Source organism: Staurois parvus, unplaced genomic scaffold (assembly GCF_062004578.1).
Source record: "Staurois parvus isolate SC_StPar_1 unplaced genomic scaffold, SC_StPar_1.0 ptg000153l, whole genome shotgun sequence".
Classification (NCBI taxonomy): Eukaryota; Metazoa; Chordata; class Amphibia; order Anura; family Ranidae; genus Staurois; species Staurois parvus.
In genome coordinates this window covers 7144895-7169504 of record NW_028317949.1, presented here as the reverse complement: position 1 = coordinate 7169504, position 24610 = coordinate 7144895, and the positions used below count along the sequence as shown (strand labels likewise).

Sequence of the window (24610 nt, the reverse complement as noted above, 5' to 3'; positions counted from 1 at the left end):
GGTCAATAGCAAAAGTTCATCTCAATACTTTGTTATATATCCTTTGTTGGCAATGACAGAGGTCAAATGTTTCCTGTAAGTCTTCGCAAGGTTGGCACACACTGTTGCTGGTATGTTGGCCCATTCCTCTATGCAGATCTCCTCTAGAGCAGTGATGTTTTGGTGCTGTCACTGGGCAACACAGACTTTCAACTCCCTCCAAAGGTTTTCTATGGGGTTGAGATCTGGAGACTGACTAGGCCACTCCAGAACCTTGAAATGCTTCTTACGAAGCCACTCCTTCTTTGCCCGGGCGGTGTGTTTGGGATCATTGTTATATTGGAAGACCCAGCCACATTTCATCTTCAATGCCCTTGCTGATGGAAGGAGGTTTGCACTCAAAATCTCACGATACATGGCCCCGTTCATTCTGTCCTGTACATGGATCATTCGTCCTGGTCCCTTTGCGGAGAAACAGCCCCAAAGCATTATGTTCCTACCCCCATGCTTCACAGTAGGTATGGTGTTCTTTGGATGCAACTCAGCATTCTCTCTCCTCCAAACGCGACGAGTTGTGTTTCTACCAAACAGTTCTATTTTGGTTTCATCTGACCGTATGACATTCTCCCAATACTCTTCTGGATCATCCAAATGCTCTCTAGCAAACTTCAGACGGGCCCGGACATGTACTGGCTGAAGCAGGGGGACATGTCTGGCACTGCAGGATCTGAGTCCCTGGCGGCGTAGTGTGTTACTGATGGTAGCCTTTGTTACGTTGGTCCCAGCTCTCTGCAGGTCATTCACTACGTCCCCCCCTGTGGTCCTGGGATTTTTGCTCACCGTTCTTGTGATCATTTTGACCCCACAGGGTGAGATCTTGAATGGAGGCCCAGATCGAGGGAGATTATCAGTGGTCTTGTATGTCTTCCATTTTCTCATTATTGCTCCCACAGTTGATTTATTCACACCAAGCTGCTTGCCTATTGCAGATTCAATCTTCCCAGCCAGGTGCAGGTCTACAATTTTGTTTCTGGTGTCCTTCGACAGCTTGTTGGTGTTCACCATAGTGGAGTTTGGAGTGTGACTGTTTGAGGTTGTGAACAGGTTTTTTTTTTTTTTTTTAAGTCCGCAAACGTGCAACTATAACGAAAAACCCGTAAGTGTTCACAAAAAAAGTGCAAGTGCAAAACACCACAAGAAAAAGTGCACTTAGGGGTGTGCTTTGTCCTTCCCCCGAAGGGGATGGACCACTACCCTGATCCCCCGGGGCACGAAGCTCCTGACAGGGACAAGGTTCACATTTGGTCCTCCTGGCCAAAAGGCCTGGTGGACCACCGTTCCTTGTGTCCAGCCGAAGCCAGACACCCAGTACTTGGTCAGGGGGCTCTCCCGAAGAGAAAACCCCCTAGGGACAGGGAAGGAAGGAACCAAAAGGCCACACATCCTCCCCCTAGACTTCAGGGCAGGCCTGAGGACCCACACCCTCCATCCTGTGAGGAAAACACACACATACTGTAAGTAAAGAAAAAGTGACAAAACGTGGGATGTGTAATAAATTAAATAAATAGAAAATGAAAAAGTGGCCGTGCCAAATAGGGCACAGACCAGGCCCTGAGGCCTGTAGCAAAAATTGCCCTGGTCCTAGCCAAAAGGCCTGCTCCTAAGGGCGCTGTGCAGAAAAAGTTTGAAAACAAGTGACCATGTGCCATTTTCACACAGTGGGGTCCCACACCCAGGTGCTACTAGTGGCACCCCTGAGGCGACTACTCAGGGGGCACTGGTTTGCTGACTCTCTGCCTTCCCGACCCCTGGTCAGACAAGGTAGATCCGTCCAAATCAGGAGGTACTGGGTCATTCTGACGTTCCAAAGGGGAATTACTACCACGCCCTAGCTACGTGTGGGCATCCCGGGTTCTGTTCCCCCCGTAATAGCCATCCGGACCCCCATCATACCAGCAGGAGTACTATACAAATAGTCATCCCCGCAAAGCTAGAATGACCGTGGAGCACCCCTACTGGACACTGATGAGAACAGATACTACACTTGATCTTAGCCAAAAGGCCGAGAAACGTTGGTCCCAGCTCTCTGCAGGTCATTCACTAGGTCCCCCAGTGTGGTCCTGGGATTTTTGCTCACCGTTCTTGTTATCATTTTGACCCCACGGGGTGAGATCTTGCGTGGAGCCCCAGATCGAGGGAGATTATCAGTGGTCTTGTATGTCTTCCATTTTCTAATTATTGCTTCCACAGTTGATTTGTTTACACCAAGCTGCTTGCCTATTGCAGATTTAGTCTTCCCAGCCTGGTGGCAGGTCTACAGTTTTGTTTCTGGTGTCTTTCAACAGCTCTTTGGTCTTCACCATAGTGGGGTTTGAAGTGTGACTGTTTGAGGTTGTGGACAGGTGTCTTTTATACTGATAACAAGTTCAAACAGGTGCCATTGATACAGGTAATGAGTGCAGGACAGAGGAGCCTCTTAAAGAAGAAGGTACAGGTCTGTGAGAGCCAGAAATCTTGCTTGTTTGTAGGTGACCAAATACTTATTTTCCACCATAATTTGCAAATAAATTCTTTCCAAATCAGCCAATGTGATTGTCTGGATTTTTTTTCTCATTTTGTCTCCCATAGTTGAGGTCTACCTATGATGCCAATTACAGGCCTCTCTCATCTTTTTAAGTGGGAGAACTTGCACAATTGGTGGCTGACTAAATACTTTTTTGCCGCACTGTATATATATATATATATATATATATATATATATATATACAGAAAATATATACACATATATATATACAGAAAAATCTTGAGAAAAATGGAATGAGCTTCATCAAAACATTAAGAATAAAAATACTGCTGTTTTGGGTGGGCGTGGTCGGTGCCCGAGCAGCATGGATTCATGGAGATGAGCTCTCCTTAGAGATCCAGGCACAGCAACATACTACAGCACTCCCCGGACTTTGTATCTGGCTCAAAATTTCATTGGGGGCTTCCATCACCCCGCTCAGCAGTAGCGGTATGTCTCCTAAAAGAAAGGAGGAGAGGCATCCAAAAAAAAATCAGGGCCTTCTTCTTCCAACCAGCCCCAGGACCCAAACAACATGGCACCAAAACTGCGGCACATGTCTCTCTCCCCACAAGGCTCCCGGCCTCACACTGTCTAGTGGCCGAGGATGAAGGAGAAATAGAAATGGATCTGGATAATTCTGCTCAGCACCTGCCCTTATCTCCTCTGGGCACACTGCTGGCAAGCAGCTCAGCCAAAGCAAGAATGAGAATGGATGCAGCCTCCAGAGTCACTCCTGAGGTGAGCCATAACATTATGAACACTGATTCTGTCAACTCTGCACCAGACCCCTTTGCCACTTTGCCTAACAATGATCAACCTGTATTGAACACTACACCTAAAGAAATTTTAACAACTTCAAGGATTTCACTGCAAACTGACATACTTTCTATTATGCAACGTTTTCACTTTGACATGTCCTTAGTCACCAATAGAGTTTCCCACATTGAAAACCAAATGGGAGATTTTGCTGTATCTGTGAATGATTTAGTTTATGCACATGAGGACAATGTAGAGGAACATATCTAGATCAGGAAAAAACTGGTGGACCTGGAAGACAGATCATGCCATAATAACATCAAAATTAGAGGTATTGCAGAAACGGTGCAATACCAAGATTTGGCTGTCTACGTCAAAGGCCTGATAAAATCATTGCTACCGGATCTCACAAATATTGAATTAGTGATTGATCGAATCCATCTTCTGCCATGACCAAATTTTCTGCCTGATAATATTCCAAGAGACGTGATCATGCATATACACTTTTATCACATCAAAGAAAACTAATGCAGAAGACTAGAAATATGAAATCCTGACCAGATCCATTTGCACATCTCCAACTATATGCTGATTTATTGCAGCATATACTTCAGTCTCGCAGGGAACTCAATATGGTGACTAAAGCAATCAGAAATCATAATATCACATATCAGCAGATCAATCAAGCAAAATTACTGATCACCTTCAATGGCACAACATATTCAGGGACCACCCTTGCTGAAAGGTCTGCAACGTCTTCACACCTAGGGTATAATTCCAGGCACTCCAGAGCAATCATCTGGTAACCGTAGACCCAACAAGCCAACAAGATCCATCAGGACGCTTTATTATTCTAGTTTGTTCCATCAACAACTCTCTGTATACAGTAGTTAATATATATGCATCAACTGTCCATCAAATCAGATTTCTGAGGAAACTTAAAAAGAAAATTTAAACAGCTCAGAAAGGTGTCCTCTTATGGTGTGGAGACTTTAATATAGTTTCAGTTTCAATATCTGGCACTTTTACTCCATTTCTACCCAGGCCAATTTTCAGCTTTCAGTGTTGTCGCACTTTGAATGACAATTGTGTGGACATGCAACACTGTACCCATAAAATGTTTTTTTTTTCACACAAATAGAGATTTCTTTTGGTGGTACGTAATCACCAGTTTTTTTTTTTTTTTTGCTAAATAAACCAAAAACCTCATAACTTTTTTTTAAAAAAAAAGTATTTTTCTATGTTTCTGTTATAAAATTTTTGCAAATAAATAACATTTCTTCATAAATTTAGGTCAAAATGTATTCTGCTACATTTCTTTGGTGAAAATAAAACAAATTAGTGTATATTATTTAGTCTGTAGGAGAGTCCACAAACCATGGTATATACTGTATATATCTGACAATCGATCAATCCTGATGTACTGACGGCCCATCTCATTTCTTGATACCTGAAAACACCAGGATAATACAAATACCCCCCAAATTACCCATTTTTGGAAAATAGACAGTCCAAGGTATTTAGTAAGAGGCATGGTAAGTTTTTGGGAGGTTGTAATTTTTTATTGCAATTTTTTGGAAAATGTAGAAATTAAAAAAATATATTTTTTTTAAATATTGTCACCAGTCCAGTACAGTGTTGTTATATAACTGGTGTGCTGGTGAAGAGGGACACTGACTGGTGACAGTATGTAAAAAACAATAAAAATAATAATACATTTTTTTCAAATTTTTCTATTTTTTATTACATAATATTTTCTTTTTTTTACTTTTTTTTTCAACACACTGTGACCAAAGCAATATAATGTTACCATAGTAACATTAAACCACTCTGGGCAAGTGATCGGGATTTTTTTTTTTTTACACATTGACTGATAATATCAATGTATTTCATTTATATTTGCAATCATTGTTATTGAATGAAACTGATTAATTCAGTCTTTTTTTGTGATTAGCTGTGACTGGGCAAAGCTCATCACATGATACAGATGGCCCTGTCTGTACCATGTGACTGCTTTGACCAATCACAGCTAACATAACAAATGTATAGAATGCTGGCATGACAGGAAGTCATCCATTGTATTAAATTCATCACAGCGGTCACATAACACTAGCAACATGCTGGTGTAGTGATATTTCATCAAATGTGTCCTGTGTGACATCATTTAAAGTGCCTCTGATTAACCGCAAATAAAGTTCAGCTGTTCTAGTAGGTCTTTCCTGACATTTGCTTAGTCGCATCCTATAGCAAAAGCCATGGTCCGCAGAGAGCTTTCAAAGCATCAGAGGGCACTTGTTAAAGGGTATCAGTCAGGAGAAGAGTACAAAAGAATTTCCAAGGCATTAACTATACCATGGAACCAGGGGCGGACTGACAACTCATGGGGCCCCCGGGCAATAGGGGATCATGGGGCCCCTGTGTCCTTGCCCAAACTCAAAAAAGCCTATGAAAAAGGTGCCACGGGCATCTCATGGGGCCCCTTACTGACCCTGGGCCCTCGGGCAGTGCCCGAGTTTCCAAATGGTCAGTCCGCCCCTGCATGGAACTCAGTGAAGACAGTCATCAAGTGGAGAAAATATAGTGCAACAGTGACATTACCAAGAACTGGACGTTCCTACAAAATTGATGAAAAGACAATAAGAAAAGTGGTCTGGGAGTCTGCCAAGAGGCCTACAGCAATATTAAAGGAGCTGCAGGAATATCTGGCAAGTACTGGCTGTGTAGTACATGGGACAACAATCTCCTGTAGTCTTCATATGTCTAGGCTATGGGCAAGATGGAAGCCTTTTCTTACAAAGAAAAACATCCAAGCCCAGATAAATTTCACAAATACACATCTGAAGTCTCTCAAAAGCATGTGGGAAAATGTGTTATGGTCTGATGAAACCAAGGTTGAACTTTTTGGCCATAATTCCAAAAGATATGTTTGGCGCAAAAACAAAACTGCACATCGCCAAAAAAACACCATTGCTACAGTGAAGCATGGTGGTGGCAACATCATTCTTTGGGGCTTTTTTTCTTCAGCTGGAACTGGGGCCTTAGTCAAGGTAGAGGGAATTATGAAAAGTTCCAAATACCAGTCAATATTGGCACAAAACCTTCAGGCTTCTTCTAGAAAGCTGAACATGAAGAGGAAAGTTGTGAAATGGCCGACCCAAATCCCAGACCTAAATCAAAATCAAAAGGTGCTTCAACAAAGTATTAGTTTAAGGGTGTGCACAATGATGCAACCGTATTATTTTAGTTTTTTATTTTTACTTCCCTCCACCTAAAAGATTTCAGTTTGTTGTTCAACTGAGTTGTACAGTTTATAGGTTATATTAAAGGTGGAAAATGTATCTTTGTCTCATTTTTTTACTTCACATAAACCTGACATTTTAACAGGGGTTAAATATATATTTTATATCCACTATAAGTCTTTATACAACCTTCAAGATAATTCCACTACAATACAGCCTTCTCCTTCCGCCATATCATCATTTTTACAGTGCATTCAATTACCTTGTTTGACTCTTTCTCAAATTGAATCCTGAAGTTCTCCATTTACAAATCATGAAATAAAGCCATCAAATCTCTTCCCAACAATAAAGCTCCAGGAGCTGATGATTTTGTTGCTGAATATTATAAGAATTAAGCCTCTATTCTATTAGATCCTCTTTTGTCACTGTTGAATGCTGCTGTTCTCTCTTCTTCTTTTCCGGGTTGTTAAAAGCTTTAATAAGTACCTTACTAAAACCAGGGAAAGAACCCACCCCTCAGAATTTCTGCCCTATATCGCTATTGAATCAAGACCTCAAACTGTATGCCAAAGTAATTGAAAACAGATTCATAGACATAATTCCTAATTGAATCCATCCGGATCAATTCAGACTTTCAAAAGGGAGACAAACAGCTGATGTAATTAGGCATCTAATCAATATTATTCACCATGCCAATCATTATAAAATGCCTTCTCTGCTCCTCTTTCTGGATGCAGAAAAGGCATTTGACAGAGTTCATTGGTCCTATTTAAAGCAAACCTTGCAGAAATTGGGATTTCAAGGCCACATTCGTCCAGCAATCCTAGCACTATATTCCAAACCATCAGCCCAAGTTTACTGCTTAGATATGCTTTCCACATTTTTCCCTATATCAAATGGCACAAGGCAGGGTGCCCTCTATCCCCACCCCCTTTTTTAACCTTCTTATGGAACCATTGGCTCAAAAAGTTTTCTCCCACTTAAATTTTCAGGATTTATAATTGGCCAGAGAGAACACAAAATCAATTTGTTTGTCTATGGCGTAATATTTATGCTAACCAACACAGGTAATTCTCTAGCTGCTGTACAGTTATCAGAATTTAATTCAATATCTTATAAGGTAAATGAAGCTAAATATTACATACTAGGCTTTAATGTACTTTCTAATGTTATATAGTAAAGCGTTGAGCAAACTGTTGGCGCTATATAAATCCTGTAGTATAATAATAATAATCAAATTAACCTTACTGAACGTTTCCTATATGCCTGAGCAAAAACCTGTGTATCCTACTTAGGAGTACACTTCACAACTAGCACAATCTCTCTTTTTCAAGAAACATTTCTACTTTTCCTTAAAATTATTATTATACAGGATTTCTATATCACCAACAGTTTGCTCAGTGCTTTCAATATAAAGGGAGACAATACACCAAAGATACAGTGCAATACAAGAGGGTTAGGAGGGCCCTGCTCCTTGGAGCTTACAGAATTATCCACCATTTCTAAAAATGTTCTCTCTTGGTCAGGTAGATTAGCTGCCTTCAAAATGCTTAAGCTTCCACAATTGCTTTTCCTCTTCTGATCCTTACCCATTCATAAGCCCACATCTTACTTTAAGAAACTTCAATCATTATTCTCCCATTTTATGTGGCAAGGTAAATGAGCAAGATGTTCCCATATGAAACTAATTAAGCACAAATTAGTAGGTGGCATGGGTTATATTGACTATAAAGATTACTATTTTGCCACAATATTAGCAAAATTAAAAACATGGTTTACACTCCAATCACAAAGCATTTGGAAGGAGCTTGAGTCTTTCCAAATCCCAGGCCACAATCTATACAACTGACTTATTAGCTGTCTCCAGAAGAGAAACACAGACAAATGTCTATCTCCAACTATAGTTGCTTCATTGTCAGCATTCCATTACCTACTGCTTAAAACACCTAATGATACTTCATGTACCCAATTGCCAGTTCCCTTAATTACCCTTCCTTTATTAATTCCTGACATCAATATTCAAACATGGATAGGAAGAGGTATCAGATATGTATTGAATCTATACTCTTCAGGAGTACTCAAATCACTTCCAACACGTTGAAAAGAGTTTGTTACCTACCACCGATTATTTTCTATACCTTTAGAATTACCCACTACATTCCCCTAATCTAGTCTTCTATGTTTCCAAACCAGCATGGAAGTTTTGGTCAGGAGAGAATGCTCACCTTATATATCCCTCTTCTATCAACTCTTGTAAGACAAATTAACATTGAAAAAATCAGACTCTCATGTTAAATGGGAACGAGAGTTTGATTCCTCCTTTACTGAAGTACAATGGTTTGACACATTTTTAAGGCCTCTAAATGTGCTAATCTCTGGGAACTATCATATAAAATCACCCTCTGCTAGTACAGAACCCCTCACATACTGCACATAATAGACCCCTCTACCTCACCTTTATGCTGGAGAGGGTGTGAATCTCATGGCACACTCTTGCACATACTGTAGTCATGAAGCATCATATACAACTTCTTGGTTGATGTCTTTCAACTAATTCAGAATTTCTCCCACATTCGTAGACCCTTCACCAGAACTTGTTCTTTTAAACTTGGGCATAAACAATCTCCCTCACCCAACCATACCCTCTTATCTGCTAGATTGGTCATCACTCGCAATTGGCTTTCTAACTCCAGTCCTTCCTGCTCTGAAATAACTGCTCTTACTCAATTACATAGTGCATATGAATGTTTATTTGCCTTGTGTAAAAGCCACCTTCACACAGCTCAAAAAGAATGGTCCCAATGGGCTATTTGGTACAAACAATTTTACACTACAAACAACTAACTTGACAGTATTAGGAACTTCTGATCCCCCTTTTTTAGGGGTTCCCAATATTCTACTAATCTACCCACCATAAACGTGTTTTCTGAATGAATATAATTTTGTTTTTTCTGTCCCAACATCACACAAGTAAATGTTCGGTTCTATGTATACTTTTGCTTCTTGTTTTTTTATGTTAATGTGCTTTCAAACAATTTTGAAGTACTTTGTATTACTGTGCACACAAATTCTTAATAAAAATGTATTCGATAAAAAAATAATGCTGCTGTTTGATCTACCTCCTCTGCAATATCCATGAGTGCATCTATACTAGTTTTATATCTATATAGATTATTCTAAGTAGATACTGTATAGATTTATATATGTGAATTTATAATTATATTAGTTAGAACCCCTATCAGGTTTGTATTGCTGTCTGTGTCTCTACCGGGTAATTGTACCTTTTCTTTCTTTTGGTGACCACTGTAAAAAAGAAAGAAAGTAATAGGAAGTCCAAAATGTTAGCGTTGTCACCAAAATGGGAGGTTAGGAGAATTGCTGCAATGCAAACATTGTTCTGGTGACACCTGTTGAAGGGCGAGTTCTCCTCACTTTGTAGAGGTTTCCTTTCATGTCTTGTTGTGTCTTTGGGGCAGGTAATGAAGGAATATCCCCCCAATAAGACAATGACAACAACAACAATCTGGGAAATCCTTCAATGCAAACACCTGTTCTGTTTACAACTGCCTGGAAAGGGGGGGGGGTTCTCTTAACTTAGAAGAGATTTCCTTTCACTCTATGCTTTGTATTTGGGACAGCAAATGAATGGACATCTATCCAATAGGACAGGTGGACAAAAACCTGACAGGCATTTTGGCTATACATACATGTGTGAGATAACTAGTGCCAGAATATAAACATTACTTCCTGGAATTCCATAAATTATTCAGAAGCTAAGAGTGATGTGTAAACAAATATTGGTATCATTTATATAGGTATAGCACCCTCATAGGTAATTATTAGCATTGTACACCATATTGGTTAAAGTAGGTACATAGCCAATTGTAACCGTTTTTATACATCCATACATTCCAAACATTTTTTTCAAATATTCCTGCGTTACTACTAGAGCATGCATACAACCTAATTAAATACATTATTTTGTGTTTAATGGTGTTCTTATTGATAATATTGTAATAGACAAATCAAAACAAAGTATATAAAATCAATTTGACAGACAAAATTTCTATTTAAAGTGGTTGTAAAGGCTTAGGGTTTTTCACCTTCATGCATTCTGTGCAAGAAGGTAAAAAAATGTTCTCTGTGCAGCAGCTCCTCCAGCACCCCCTAAGCCCTGATGCACACTGATGCGGTGCAGAATTTGCAGCGTTTTCAGTGCAAATTCCGCACCGCATCAGAATCGCACCCCGTTAATGTGAACCACTGCAGGTGTGTATGTTAAGTTAACACCCTGAAAGCAGTCCACAAAACGCGGTGAAACATGCAGAATCGGATCGCATAGGTGTGAATACCTATGCGATCCGATTATAGTGCCGAACCCAAAAGGGTCCTGCATGTTTTTGGTGTGGGTGCGGTGTGAATAGAGCCATACAAAATGTATAGCTCCAATTGCACCGCACACAAATCACCTGTGATTTGCACAGGAATGCAGTGTGGTTCATGTGTGAATCACATGCGATATACCGTACCACACATATGTGAACCCAGGCTAACACACACCTAAACCCCCTCTCAATCCATCAATGTGCACTGAAGTCTCGGCAATCCCAGGACTTCCTCTCCTCATTGACTGCCTTTAATATCACTTTAAGCATGGTGAATTATGCAAAAAGACTAAAAATAAAGAAATTAGAAGTTATTATGTACATAATGTAGCATGCTGTTAAGTAAACATTAATAGGAGGCATTTTAACTACCGTCATCTTGGCTTTGAAGCTATGACATTTTCTATTGAAAATACTTAAGAACCTTTACTGACCTTTTAGTTTTCATGAGAGATTCATTCTAAGATAACCAGGTCATGTAACATTGATGTGCAATCAAATCACAGTCTACACTGAGGCTGTGGAGTAGAAATAACAAATAAAAAGCTAGGGAACTCAAATCCATAAATTCAATTCTGAAAAGTTCAATGTAGCTACTTTTTTTGATTGAAAATTGAAATATTATGATGTGTATTGCTGATAACTCACATGATAAGAGTAACAACATAATAGAAAAATAGTTTAGAGTATAACAAGAACCTAAAAGTACATTGCATTCGAAAAAATACAAGAAAGCATATTGCACTAAAATGTAAAACACAGTAAGGTGAGAGTGATGGTGGCATGATGCAAGCATTATTATTTTATATACTTCTCTTCCTTCCAATGGTTAGTTATTTCTCATAAAATTTCCTCTCTGGGATTTTATGTGATAATTTATGATTCCTCATTTTTCATGTACAAACCTCTAAAATTTCTTTTAATGCTATTCTCACTCAGGCACAGTGTATGTTAGCCAGTACAAGCCATATGTATTTTTATGGAGCCTCTAGGGTTGATATCACTAAACACATAAAGACTGTTTTATTACACAATCATTTACAGTAGTTTGTACATAAATAAATGTCAGCTCTATGTTGTAATAATATCACTGTCTAGCTTACTTGGTTGATTACATGATGTGTCACCCCATTTATAAAAGCAGTGTAAAAGCAATGTTTACCTCTTGAAAACTAGAATGTAAATCACGGGTTTAGCAAAAAGGTTTGAAGTGTCAGTATTTACCATTTGTGTTGAATTTCATTTTGTTTTTTAATTTTCACATAACAAAACATAAAAAAAAAATAATAACGTGGTTAAATATTAGTTATTATGCACCATAATTGTGCTTGAACAATCACCTTTTACCAGACTATTGACCATAAAGTACTGACATATTCTTAACAAGCAGTAAACAACTTTAGAAGTAATTCCTAACTGACCTCTGTAACTGCAGGGGCATTTGAGAAATTCATCTTCAAAGTTCACAACAGATACACTAAAATCACAGCTCCTCTACCTCTATTGTCTCTGACAGCAGGACTTGGCATCCTACCAGCCTTCTAAAGTAAACAAACAGTAGCTGCTGTTATGTGTTTGGGAACAGTTGAAATCTGACTTCATAGTCTCTGTTGTGATCAAAGCTACAAGGTCACTAAGGGCATGTTTTAAAGCTCATTTACTGCTGCATATGAATATATTTTAAGGGTAAATTACAAAGGTTAGTTTACAATAACTTGTGTCATATATATATATATATATATATGTACACACTCACTGGCCACTTTATTAGGTATACCTGTTCAATTGCTTGGTAAAACAAATTGCTAATCAGCCAATCACATGGCAACAGCTCAATGCATTTAGGCATCTACATGTACTGAAGAAAACTTGCCGAAGTTCAAACCAAGCATCAGAATGGGGAAGAAGGGGATTTAAGTGACTTTGAACATAGCATGGTTGTTGGTGCCAGATGGGCTGGTCAGAGTATTTCAAAAACTGTTGATCTACTGGGATTTTCACACACAACCATCTCTAGGGTTTACAGAGAATGGTCCAAAAAAGAGAAAATATTCAGTGAGTGGCAGTTGTGCGGACAGAAATGCCTTGCCAATGCCAGAGGTCAGAGGAGAATGGGCAGACTGGTTGCTGTGACATTCAGATGGTAGGGTCAGAATTTGGCATAAACGACATGAAAGCATGGATCGATCCTGTCTGTTATTAACAGTACAGGCTGGTGGTGTAATGGTGTGGGGGACATTTTTTTAGCAATAGCAAGGTGTACATAATAAAGTGGCTGGTAAGTGTATATATACACTATATTGCAAAAAGTATTGGGATGCCTGCCTTTACATGCACATGAACTTTAATGGCATCCCAGTCTGAGTCCATAGAGTTCAATATTGAGTTGGCCCACTCTTTGCAGCTATAACAGCTTAAACTCTTCTGGGAAGGCTCTCCACAAGGATTAGGAGTGTGTCTATGGGAATGTTTGACCATTCTTCCAGAAGCATATTTGTAAGATCAGGCACTGATGTCAGATGAGAAGGCCTGCCTTGCAGTCTCTGCTCTAACTCATCTATTGGGTTGAGCTCAGGACTTTGTGTAGTTCAGTCAAGTTCCTCCACTCCAACTTACTCATCCATGTCTTTATGGACCTTGCTTTGTGCACTGGTGCACAGTCATAGTGGAGCAAAAAGGGGTCATCCCCAAACTGTTCCCACAAAGTTGGGAGCATGAAATTGTCCAAAATATCTTGGTATGCTGATGCCTTAATAGTTTCCTTCACTGAAACTAAGGGGCCAAGCTCAACCCCAGAAGAACAACCCCACACCATAACCCCCCTCCATCAAACTTTACTTTTGGCATATATATATATATATATATATATATATATATATATACACATATTATATTCCTCATTTAAGTAGTTTGTAAAAACAAACATGTACAGGTACTGGTGACATAGCCTATAAACTGAACCCTGGGAAGGCAACATCACCAGTGCCTTACAGGCATCTCTCATATATAATTTTTTTGAGATAAGCAGTATGTAGAAAAAAAATGAATGGCCTTTTTCCTGAGTTAGTCAGGAAATCTTGTAAATTACAGGAAAAAGTTAATTCCTTTTTTTTTCTACAGAGATCTGGCAATGATGTTGGTTGGTTGCAGAAATGCTGAAGAAGATGATGTTTGCTTTTCAAAGTGGTAGTGCCAGAGTAGAGAAAAGAAGAGGAGTATTAGCTTTTGACAGCATATCATTCAGAGAGACAAAACATTATCATTACATCTGTTAATTTTGCTAGCAAGCACAGGAATGGTAGTTGTTTCATCTGAGGGGAAGGGAGTGCATTTGAAGATACCTAAAAAATGAACACTACATTGGGGCATTGTCTACATCCCTCAGGTCCTAACATGATTGTAAGTAGAAATTCCAGAATCTAACATTATTGTAAATAGAAATTCTTAATTAAGCATAATTTTGTATGCACAGCTGCATTATATCACTTTGTAATAATTAGCTGTAAGGTACCACCTAAGTCATATTACCTAATAGCAAATACTAAAAGCTTCCATCACTACATTGGATATTAATAGCATATCACCAGGGTCTCTAATAATGTTCAAGTCAGCTATTATAATTAGTCATTTTAGTGGGTTGCAAAGTATTAGTATTGTTTAATAGCAACAGTAGTTATCCTTATATACATCATATACATGTAATCACAGTAGGTCACTCAATCAGTAATCCTTATCATATAAACTATACATGCAGCAAACAGTTTGTACAATAGTGATTATATCACATATAAGCTACAATAATCATATAACTATAACCACACCAGATAATTTAGGTAAACATTTTATTGTATTAAAGTATTTTATTCTTATCATATACATATGAAATATCAATGTATCTACAGGGGTTTTCCAAATAGTTTTGAATAGAAAGTGAATAGGCTTGAACCTCTGTAGGGATGGGGTCTTTAAACATTCCTCTTTAATTGGATTTTGAAATGCTTTCATGGAATGAGAAATCAAATGTCATATAAAGTAGCATGACCGCATAAATTGAACATCTCAACCAGTTTTTTTTTTCGAGGGGGGGAGGGGGGTAGGCTATGCTTACTCATGATTGCAAGTCTTTCCTTGTCTTGGGTGCATTGGTTCAGCCTATAGTGCATAGGAGGAATATTTGTGGGTATCACAATTTGTTATAAAACCCAACGTAGCTCAATGAATCCCCCGGTGTCTTTCTTACATTATGTATTACTATAGCCTGTTACGGATGCAAGTGAGGCCACTGCAGGAACTGCTTCCACCAGCCAGTTGACACACGGCCTCTGCCTCAGTGTGCTCCTGATTATTGTGGAGATATGCAGTTTTTGGGGTGCCGCTTTCTCCCCATTTATATTTGTGCATGGTTCTTGAATCATAATACCTATAAGATACAAGAGGAAAGAAGAATGTTCTTAAAACATACTTACATATTAATATGTAAGGCTTAGGATGAAGAGAACTTTTTTATGTTTCAGTAATTATGGTATTGTTGAGTTACCAAATATGTTGGAAATGTAAAGTTAAAAGTAGGGAAAGTCAAATTCAACAGTATCTACTCTATGCCAAATCAATATTTCATTAGAACTGTTTAAATTACTGCATATCTGTTGAATTCTGAGGGTATAGAGATGAGTAATTTTCCATGAATAAACAAGAAGTATGAAGATCAGTAATTATTTTGAGACTTTTATTTGCCTAATGTTTAATGGTTTTGTTTTGCAATTCCTTTCTTTTCTTTCAATTCCTACTATTACAGACTGAAAAATGTAGTAAAAAGAATATGTAATGTTCAAAATAATAGCAGTGTGTTGAAAAAAGTGAATAAAGCTCAAAATCTTTCTAATAGCTTTTATTTCCATACACACAAATGCATTGGGAACACTACACATTCTATTGCAAATCAAAACATGAAGAAAAAGATATCAGATTTGTGTTGTTCCTCTAAAAAAATTGAAGAAAAGTGAATATTAGACTGTTCAAAAAAATAGCAGTGTTTGTATTCTTCTTTACAAACGCAAACATTCACTATATAAACTGAAAAATGTTTGAAGATTTTGCTTTCTTTGAATCACTTAATGAATATTTAGTTGTATAAGCACTGTTTCAGAGAACTGCTGTACATCTGTGTTGCATGGATTCAACCAACTTCTGGCACCTGTGAACAGGTATTCCAGCCCAGGATGATTGGACTACATTCCACAGTTCTTCTCTATTTCTTGGTTTTGCCTCAGAAACTGCATTTTTGATGTCACCCCACAAGTTTTCTATTGGATTAAGATCTGGGGATTGGGCTGGCCACTCTATAACGTCAATCTTGTTGGTCTGGAACCAAGATGTTGCACGTTTACTGGTGTGTTTGGGGTCGTTGTCTTGTTGGAACATCCATTTCAAGGGCATTTCCATTTCAGCATAAGGCAGCATGACCTCTTCAAGTATTCTGATGTATTCAAACTGATCCATGGTATGTGATAAATAGGCCCAACACCGTAGTATGAGAAACATCCCAATATCATGATGCTTGCGCAACCATGCTTCACTGTCTTCACAGTGTACTGTGGCTTGAATTCAGTGTGTTGATCCATTTCTCTTTAGGCCAGTCACTGTGCTCTTTGGCAAATTGTAACCTCTTCAGCACGTCTTTTTTTCAACAGTGGGACTTTGCGGGGGCTTCTTGCAGATAGCTTGGCTTCACATAGGCGTCTTCTAATTGTAACAGTACTCACAGGTAACTTTACACCTTTGATCTTCCTGGAGCTGATTGTTGGCTGAGTCCTTGCCATTTTGGCTATTCTTCTATCCATTCGAATGGTAGTTTTTCGCTTTCTTCCACGTCTTTCAGGTTTTGGTTGCCATTTTAAAGCATTTGCGATCATTTTAGCTGAGCAGCCTATCATTTTCTGCACTTCTTTATATGTTTTCCCATCTCCAATCAACTTTTTAATCAAGGTACGCTGTTCTGCTGAACAATGTCTGGAACGACCCATTTTCCTCAGAATTTCAGAGAGAAATGCACTGTAACCAGCATGTACAAAATTTGCTGCCTTCCTTCTTTAAATAAGGGCAATAATTGCCACCTGTTTTTCAAAAAATGAATGACCTCACTAATAGAACTCCACACTGCTATTATTTTGAACATGCCCCTTTCAATTAGTGATTCAATTACACAGAATCAGCAGCATGCATGTCATGACTGTTGGGTCTGTTGCATTTCTATTACTCTACTACACCTGCTAGTAAATTATTTGCCATGTAGAAATATAATTTCTACCAAAAACAGTGATTGATCAGGTTAGTGATGTCTGACTGCTATTATTTTGAACACAACTGTATCTTTGCTTAGTAAGAGGAGATTTAAGTCCTGACCGATCTTGTCACTTTCCTCATACCCAATGACATAATCGGTTCACCCCGACACTGAAGTAAACAAAAGGGCGGGATCACTTGAAGGCACCAATGTCCAAATATGGACATGTCAATGATGTCCCAGGTGACCCAGCCCCTTTATTTATATTAGTGGCTGAGAAAGCTGGAGATCATTTGGCATGAGGAAAACGATGGGATCAGTCAAGACTCCACATGCAGCAAGTTGTTTTTCTTTTGCACAGGTCAGTGGCCATTGTTCATTGCAATTGATGTGGACCACCATGCCTGGACAATGGGATTTACATTAAAAAAATTAAAAGGAGTAGTTAAAAAATATGTTTGTATTTTTTTTTTTGCTTGACTTAGTTTGTGCTTTACAAAGTACCCTCTATTGCCCCATGTGGCCCGGTACGGTTCAGGAAGTTTGGCTGCACACTCATCCCCCCTTTCCTGGCCTTCCAGACTGCATGCTCAGAAAAGGGTCTGGCACACCATTTTCATTTTATTAATTATTTTAACTGCCTAGGCTCCTTTGTTTACATTCACCTGTCAGCCAGGATTTCCCAGTTGACAGCTCAATGAGCAGAGATGAGTCACTGGTTGTTAGGACACTGGTGCCAGGTCCTTAACAACCTACACAAAACACTGCCAAAAACACAATAAAAATGCATGTACATGCATTTTGCACATGGTTTTTGGTGTTTTTCCATTTAGGTCTATGAAGACAGAAGTGTGCTTCAACTGCAACAAAGTATCAGATATAAATATTCTGCGCTATGCCGCATTAATGTCAATGGGCACCATTGAAAATATTGTTATATGGTCACATCTGACATCACACTTACAGTGATTGTAAGGCCTAAAGGTTTTTTACCTAAAGCATTATCTGTATTAGTGTAAAAAGTTTTCATGCTCTTCCCAGCCACCCTAAATACCTTAGCCCAATCCTGATCCTGTACTGTATCCAAGAGCAGCAGAGCTGCTCTCTCTCCTCGCAGGGACTGAGTCAGCAGTGGGAGCCATTGGCTCCTGCTGGTGTCAATAAAATCCTATAAGGAGGTAACAGGGGGTGGGACACAGATGCACTGTGTATGTCAATGACAGGAGACAGTCTTTTACAAGTCCTTTATTAAAAACAAAAATAAAAAACATCTCCTCGAAGTAGATCCAACATCAATCACGATGCCCGCCGCCACCAACAACCCAAAAAAAGAAAAAGAAAACGCTCCTCTTTCTACGCCGGTTCCTGCCGTCTGACAGCTGATGACAGTTCTTAAATACTGTGATGATGTCACGGCCAATGTTTGAGTCAAACTTACGTTCAACTCGAACATAAAGCCCAACGCTAGTATAGATCTCTTTCCGTTTTGCACATCTGAACAATAACATTTGTTCCTCTTTGTCAAACTGCTCAAGCTCTGTCAGTTTTGGGAAATTAAGAAATTAAATAAAAATGTGTTTATTCACATTTTTTACATACTGTCACCAGAGCAGTACAGTATCAAGATGTGAGTGGTGTGGCAATGATCAGGGTCACTGACTGGTAACAGTATATAAAAATATTTTTTCAATATTTTTACCATTTTTTTTTTTTTAATTTGTTTACATTCTGTGAGTGTCACCATAGAGTCAACAATAAACGTTTTGTTCCCCTGTACCTTTGCTGTCTTTTGAAGTATCCTCTACTGTGCTGTAAATGTTGAAATTTAGCTTAATGCATTTGGCAAACTGTTCATATAGTTTACACAAGTTATTTCCTGTTTTTTGTTTGTTTCTTTGTTACTTTTTTTCACTAGAAAACCTTCTTAGACAAATACTTTTAGTCACCTACTTTGCAGACTATGTCACAATGAGCACAACAGGAACCTATACAAGCACAAGAGAACAGGGCAGAAATACATTCTGTTAAAAAAAAAAAATGCATGGCAGTCAATCAGCTTCTAACTTCAGCTTATTCAATTAATCTTTGACAAAAAAAAAAACTTAGAAGCTGATTGGTTTCTATGCAGAGCTGCACCAGATTTTGCACGCTCCAGTTTTAGTAAATCAACTCTATAGTCTTGCTGAAAGAGAACTCTTCTCCCATTGGTTTCCTGCTGATAGCATCTGGTTTTTATCCAGAATTTCCATGTATTTTACCTTATTCATTTCCCCTCTACAACCCTTCGAAGGTTTTTAGAGAAATATACTGTACCTACTGCAGGATGCTGTCATCGTTAGGCTTTACAGTGGGGGTGATGTGTTGGTGGTGATGTGCAGTGTTTTGCTTCTGCCAAGCAAGGCATTTGGATTAATGGCCAAAGAGATTATTTTTCTTCTTATAGAATCTTATCCCAGTTGATTTCAGAGTCTCCCTCATATTTTCTGTCAAACTGTGGGTGAATTTTCATGCGAGTTTTACTTGTCCATTCAGAAATGCAAATACATCCGAATTTCTAACAATCAAATTTTCATCTGGAAAAAAGAATTGTAACAAAACTAAATGCACATGTCTACTGGTGAAGCATCTAGGCAAAGTTGTTGTATGCTACAGTCTTAGGCTTCAGCGTGGGTATAAGTCTTTAGGTGGTCTCACTCACTAGTCTCCTTCTTACACAATCACTTGGATTTACAGATTAACCAGAGTACCATACGCTTTCCATTTCTTAATGACTGATTTAATTGTATTCCAGGAAATGTTAAGAGACTAAGTGGCAATTTATTATATCCATCCACTAACTTGTACTTTTGAATTAACTTTTCATTGGAGTGTTCGTTTGTCTTCATGGTGTAGATTATATTATGACACTGACTCCCCATTCAGCTATTATGTGGCCTTGGATAAGAAGTGTGTGTGTATGTGTATATATATATATATAGTTCTATAATCATTTAAGGTTTTTTTTCAGTGTAATTGATTTAAATCAAATTGAGGAGATATATTTTTACTTGAAAGAGTCTATTTCTGTCACGCAGAAAAAGATAAATCAACTGTGATTCAGTGTTCTATCACAATAAAACTTGATTTTCATGGTGGCAATGAAACAATGAAAATGTCACAGAGGGGTAATATTTTTATAGGAACTGTAGATGTCCCCATTAATTTAAACATTTTTGCCTTTTACCAAAGGTGTCAAAGGTCTGAGAGAGAGGGAGAGTATTTATTTGTTTATTTATGTGTATATCTTATGCATGTATGTACACTACAGTATGTCATTTTTTTTTTCAATCAGCATCAAATTCCAGAGCAGGGGTGCATCTACACACATATTAGGAGACAACTTAAACCAATGAGTGAGAAAACTATAACACAGCCCTTGCTATTGATAGTGTCATTACATACACACATTCTAAACTGCATTCCAACAGTGCCTACAGAAAAGACTTTCAGAGCACCTAAATGACTACTCATATATATTTTTTTCACTAGAAAACCTGGTCCCCAGTCTGCAGTTGTATACGTTTTAGAAAAAAAAAAGATATTTTGACATATGTGCTGAGTGCATTTACATAGTGCGTGTGGATTTGCACAGGAGCAAGTGACAGCTGTATAAAAATGGTGGAGAGATTTGATATCCCAAATACCAACTTTAGCACAATATCGCAGCTCCGTTCCTGGGTATATTCTTCCATTACACATGGGGGCTGATTTACTAAAACTGGAGAGTGCAAAATCTGGTGCAGCTCTGCATAGAAACCAATCAGCTTCCAGGTTTATTGTCAAAGCGTAATCAAACAAGCTGAAGGTAGAAGCTGATTGGCTGCCATGCACAGCTGCACCAGATGTTGCACTCTCCAGTTTTAGTAAATCAACCCCATAGTCTGTCTCTGATGGTGTGGCTCAAAACCATCAACAAGCATTCTTCCTAATATAAAGCATTGTTGTGTTTTGCTATATAAACAGACTAGCAGTCCTTTTTATTTTTTAACAATATATGTTGTATATCTTATAAAACAAGGGTACATGCATAACTAATAAAAAGACTGTTTTCTAACTAGTTTCCAAAGCTTTCAGAAAGTATGATTTTGCTTTTATGGAGAGACACAATTTGCTCTGTTGACAGCCTGCCCTTTTATTTATATATTGTTTGGGCAGCCCTGTCACAAAAAAGATGAATGTGTAAACAAGCATTGAAAGTAATATACTCTAAGTAGAATAAATCTCTAGGAAAGGGCATATCGCAAAAGTAAAAAAGCACTGTACACACTCAGAAATTGCAACAATTGAAATATCTTACTATTAAATATGCAATAGTTTGAAATTGTTAGGCTATTGTATTATGTAGAGTGTACACATAGATTCTGGAGAACCTCCACCCAATGAACAGGTATTCCTTGGTATGTATAGTATTCTTGGTTTGTATAGCTGAACATATATAGTGAACACTTCTGAATGCATTTAATTTGGATTTGCATCTGCCATGTAACTAAAGACCCAGAGCTTTCAATAAAAATACGTTTTTGGGAACTCTTTAATTATTGTATTTTCTTCATCCACAGTAATACTGTGCAAGTACATTTAGAGTCAAAATGCAGCAGTAAATGCAGTAATTTAGTTTAGGCTGGGCTGGGATATGCCTGCTTTTTATACACTTATTGTCTATGTTTTGTTCATTGTGACAGTTCCCATTACTGCAGGTAATGTCTCAATTTATTTTTCTTTTCTGCTGATTGTCCCCTGCCTGTTACAGGCATGGTCTGAAAATTGGGCATGCACTGGTGTCTGGGGATGTTTATTCAGCTGTGCGCTAGAGTAGGATGAGCTTACAGACTTTTAGTGCCGACAGCTGGAGAGAGCTAAGAGGGGGTTATATACGAAAGCTGGGGAGTACAAAATCTGGTGCAGCTCCTCATAGAAACCAATCAGCTTCCATGTTTTATTGCCAAAGGTTAATTGAACAAGCTGAAGTTAGAAGCTGATTGGCTACCATTGCACACCTGCACCAGATTCTGAGTGCACCAGTTTTGGTAACTCTACCCCTGTATGTGGGTTGCTAGGTTGATACAACAGCCATATCGACTTATATAGAACTATGTTTTTAGGATGACTAAACCGCCTCAAAATGAAATACAAAAGGAAGAACGCTGGCCAACTGTTACGGTGATGGGCTATACAGATATATATATATACAGTGGGGCAAAAAAGTATTTAGTCAGCCACCAATTGTGCAAGTTCTCCCACTTAAAAAGATGAGAGATTTTTTTTTTCTCATTTTGTTTCTCATAGTTGAGGTCTACCTATGATGTCAATTACAGGCCTCTCATCTTTTTAAGTGGGAGAACTTGCACAATTGGTGGCTAACTAAATACTTTTTTGCCCCACTGTGTATATATATATATATTTATATATTCTGCTGCATATGCATGTGAACGTAAGATCCTTAAAATCTGTTCATAAAATCTGGGATTTTATGTATCTAGTGCCAGTTTCCTTTGCATCCATAATAGTGCTGAAATGCTGAAAATTGACATTAAGTTATAGGCAGTTCTGAAATCTAATGATAGCAAATCACTGAGCAACACAGTAAGTTCTTGGAGTCTTGGTCTAAATCTAACATTTTTGCCATTTCACAAATCTTTTTTCCTAATTTTGCCCTTTGTTTAATTGATATCACACATAATGTAGTTGCTATTTAAAGGTAGTCAATTCTCAAAACTTAATATTGTTTCTTATCTTGGCTTTGGTTAGATTTGAACAACTGGAATGATTAAGTATGCCATAAATCAGTGGCAGGTGCTAGAAGCGTGCTTGAGTTTGCTATAGCATCCCCAACATTTCTTTAGGCACCCCATAGTACATTCATGCATAGCCCCTGCTTCTTTCACTAAAGGAAAATACATGCTATGAATTCTATCCATCCCAGCAAACTACTTGCAAGTGCTGCCAGTGCCTTACTCTGTTAGGAAGAGTGATGTCCCACAGAAACATTTTAATTCTGGCAGCAGCAGAAGATTTGGGAGTGAACCTACTGAACACCAATGCTAGAGGTCTGTTATTGATTCTGGGTGTCTATTAATTATTGCTGGTGACATTGGGGTTATTATTGCTGCTGGGGATTATTATTGCTCATTGGGGACTATTATTATTGCTAGAGGTTATTATTGCTGCTGAAATATATTGATTTTGTAGACATTGTAAGGGTTTTATTGCTGAAGGTTATTAAGCTGGGGTTTATTAGTTTGCATAGGGTTATTGTTGTGCTAGAGGTTATTATTGTGCAGAGATTTATTTTGTGCTGGGGTAATTGTTGTGCTTGGGGTGATTGTTTGCCCTTACACTTGTGTGGGATCATTGTGTGTGGGTTATTGCTTTCTTTGTCACAAGCTGGGGGTTTTTGCTCAAATTTATACTGCTGGTCCTGATACTTGCTGGTGGTTATTACTGCTAGCCCTGACACATAATGAGGCTTATTTCTAGGAGTAATCATTGCTTGTGCTGACATAAGCTCGAGATTATTATTGCTGACCAATACACCTGCTAGGGGTTATCATTGATTGTATTGTCACTAACAGTGCATCTGATTTTACTCCCACAATCTATCCAGTGCACCCCAAGCCTTATTTTGCCTAAACCATAACACAACCAATTGGGGAAAGGTGGCACACTACAAACCATGCACCATAAAGCCACATCTGCACTTTTGACCACACTCACTTTTTACCATGCCCACAAGCGTGCATCTGGTGGCAGGCAGCAACTGGTTTATTTTTACACCCATTCACCCCACTTATAGCTCTTCTGTACTTGCTGACCAATAATGTAACTGCCACTATTAAAAACTTCTGACCATTCTACTATATACACTTCAATGAGTGTGTGTGTTCTTATTACATTGTGAATAATTTATATATAACATTCAATCTTTCCTTTTCTAATTAAGAATTTATGTTATGTCTGCTTTTGTTATGACAAGGGATTCAAGTGTGGGAACTTAGCTTCCTACTTTTACTCCCAGCACCAGCACAGCATTCCCCCAAATATTGTCTTGAAATAGTTCTGCTTTAAATTTAATTCACAAGCAGAAAATGACCTCTTATCACACATTATCAAGGTGAGTAATTATCACCTACAGGGTCGTATTATGACAGATTTCAGTCATTATGTAATACGTTTTGCACTGTGATAAAATTGAATTAATAGAAATAGAACTCTTTTCCCATTTTCATACAAATGTAATGGTATTGTGATATGTAAAAGTGAAAAGAAGGAAGTTTTTGCCCTTGTACCAAGTTATCCTTTTTTTATTTCAAACACAAAAAATGGAATATCTCTGGACACCCATCAATTGCAAATGGAATGGTCA

At 38.3% G+C, this 24610-nt stretch overlaps 1 protein-coding gene and 1 pseudogene across 1 annotated transcript in view; one reads left to right on the top strand and one right to left on the bottom strand.

Annotated features, from left to right (window-relative positions):
• Nucleotides 1-24610, top strand: part of CDH18 (cadherin 18) — an 835087-nt gene that overhangs the window by 323727 nt on the left and 486750 nt on the right. The gene's annotated exons all lie outside the window — the stretch shown is intronic.
• On the bottom strand, nt 1936-2053 carry LOC149463723 (U2 spliceosomal RNA; annotated as a pseudogene).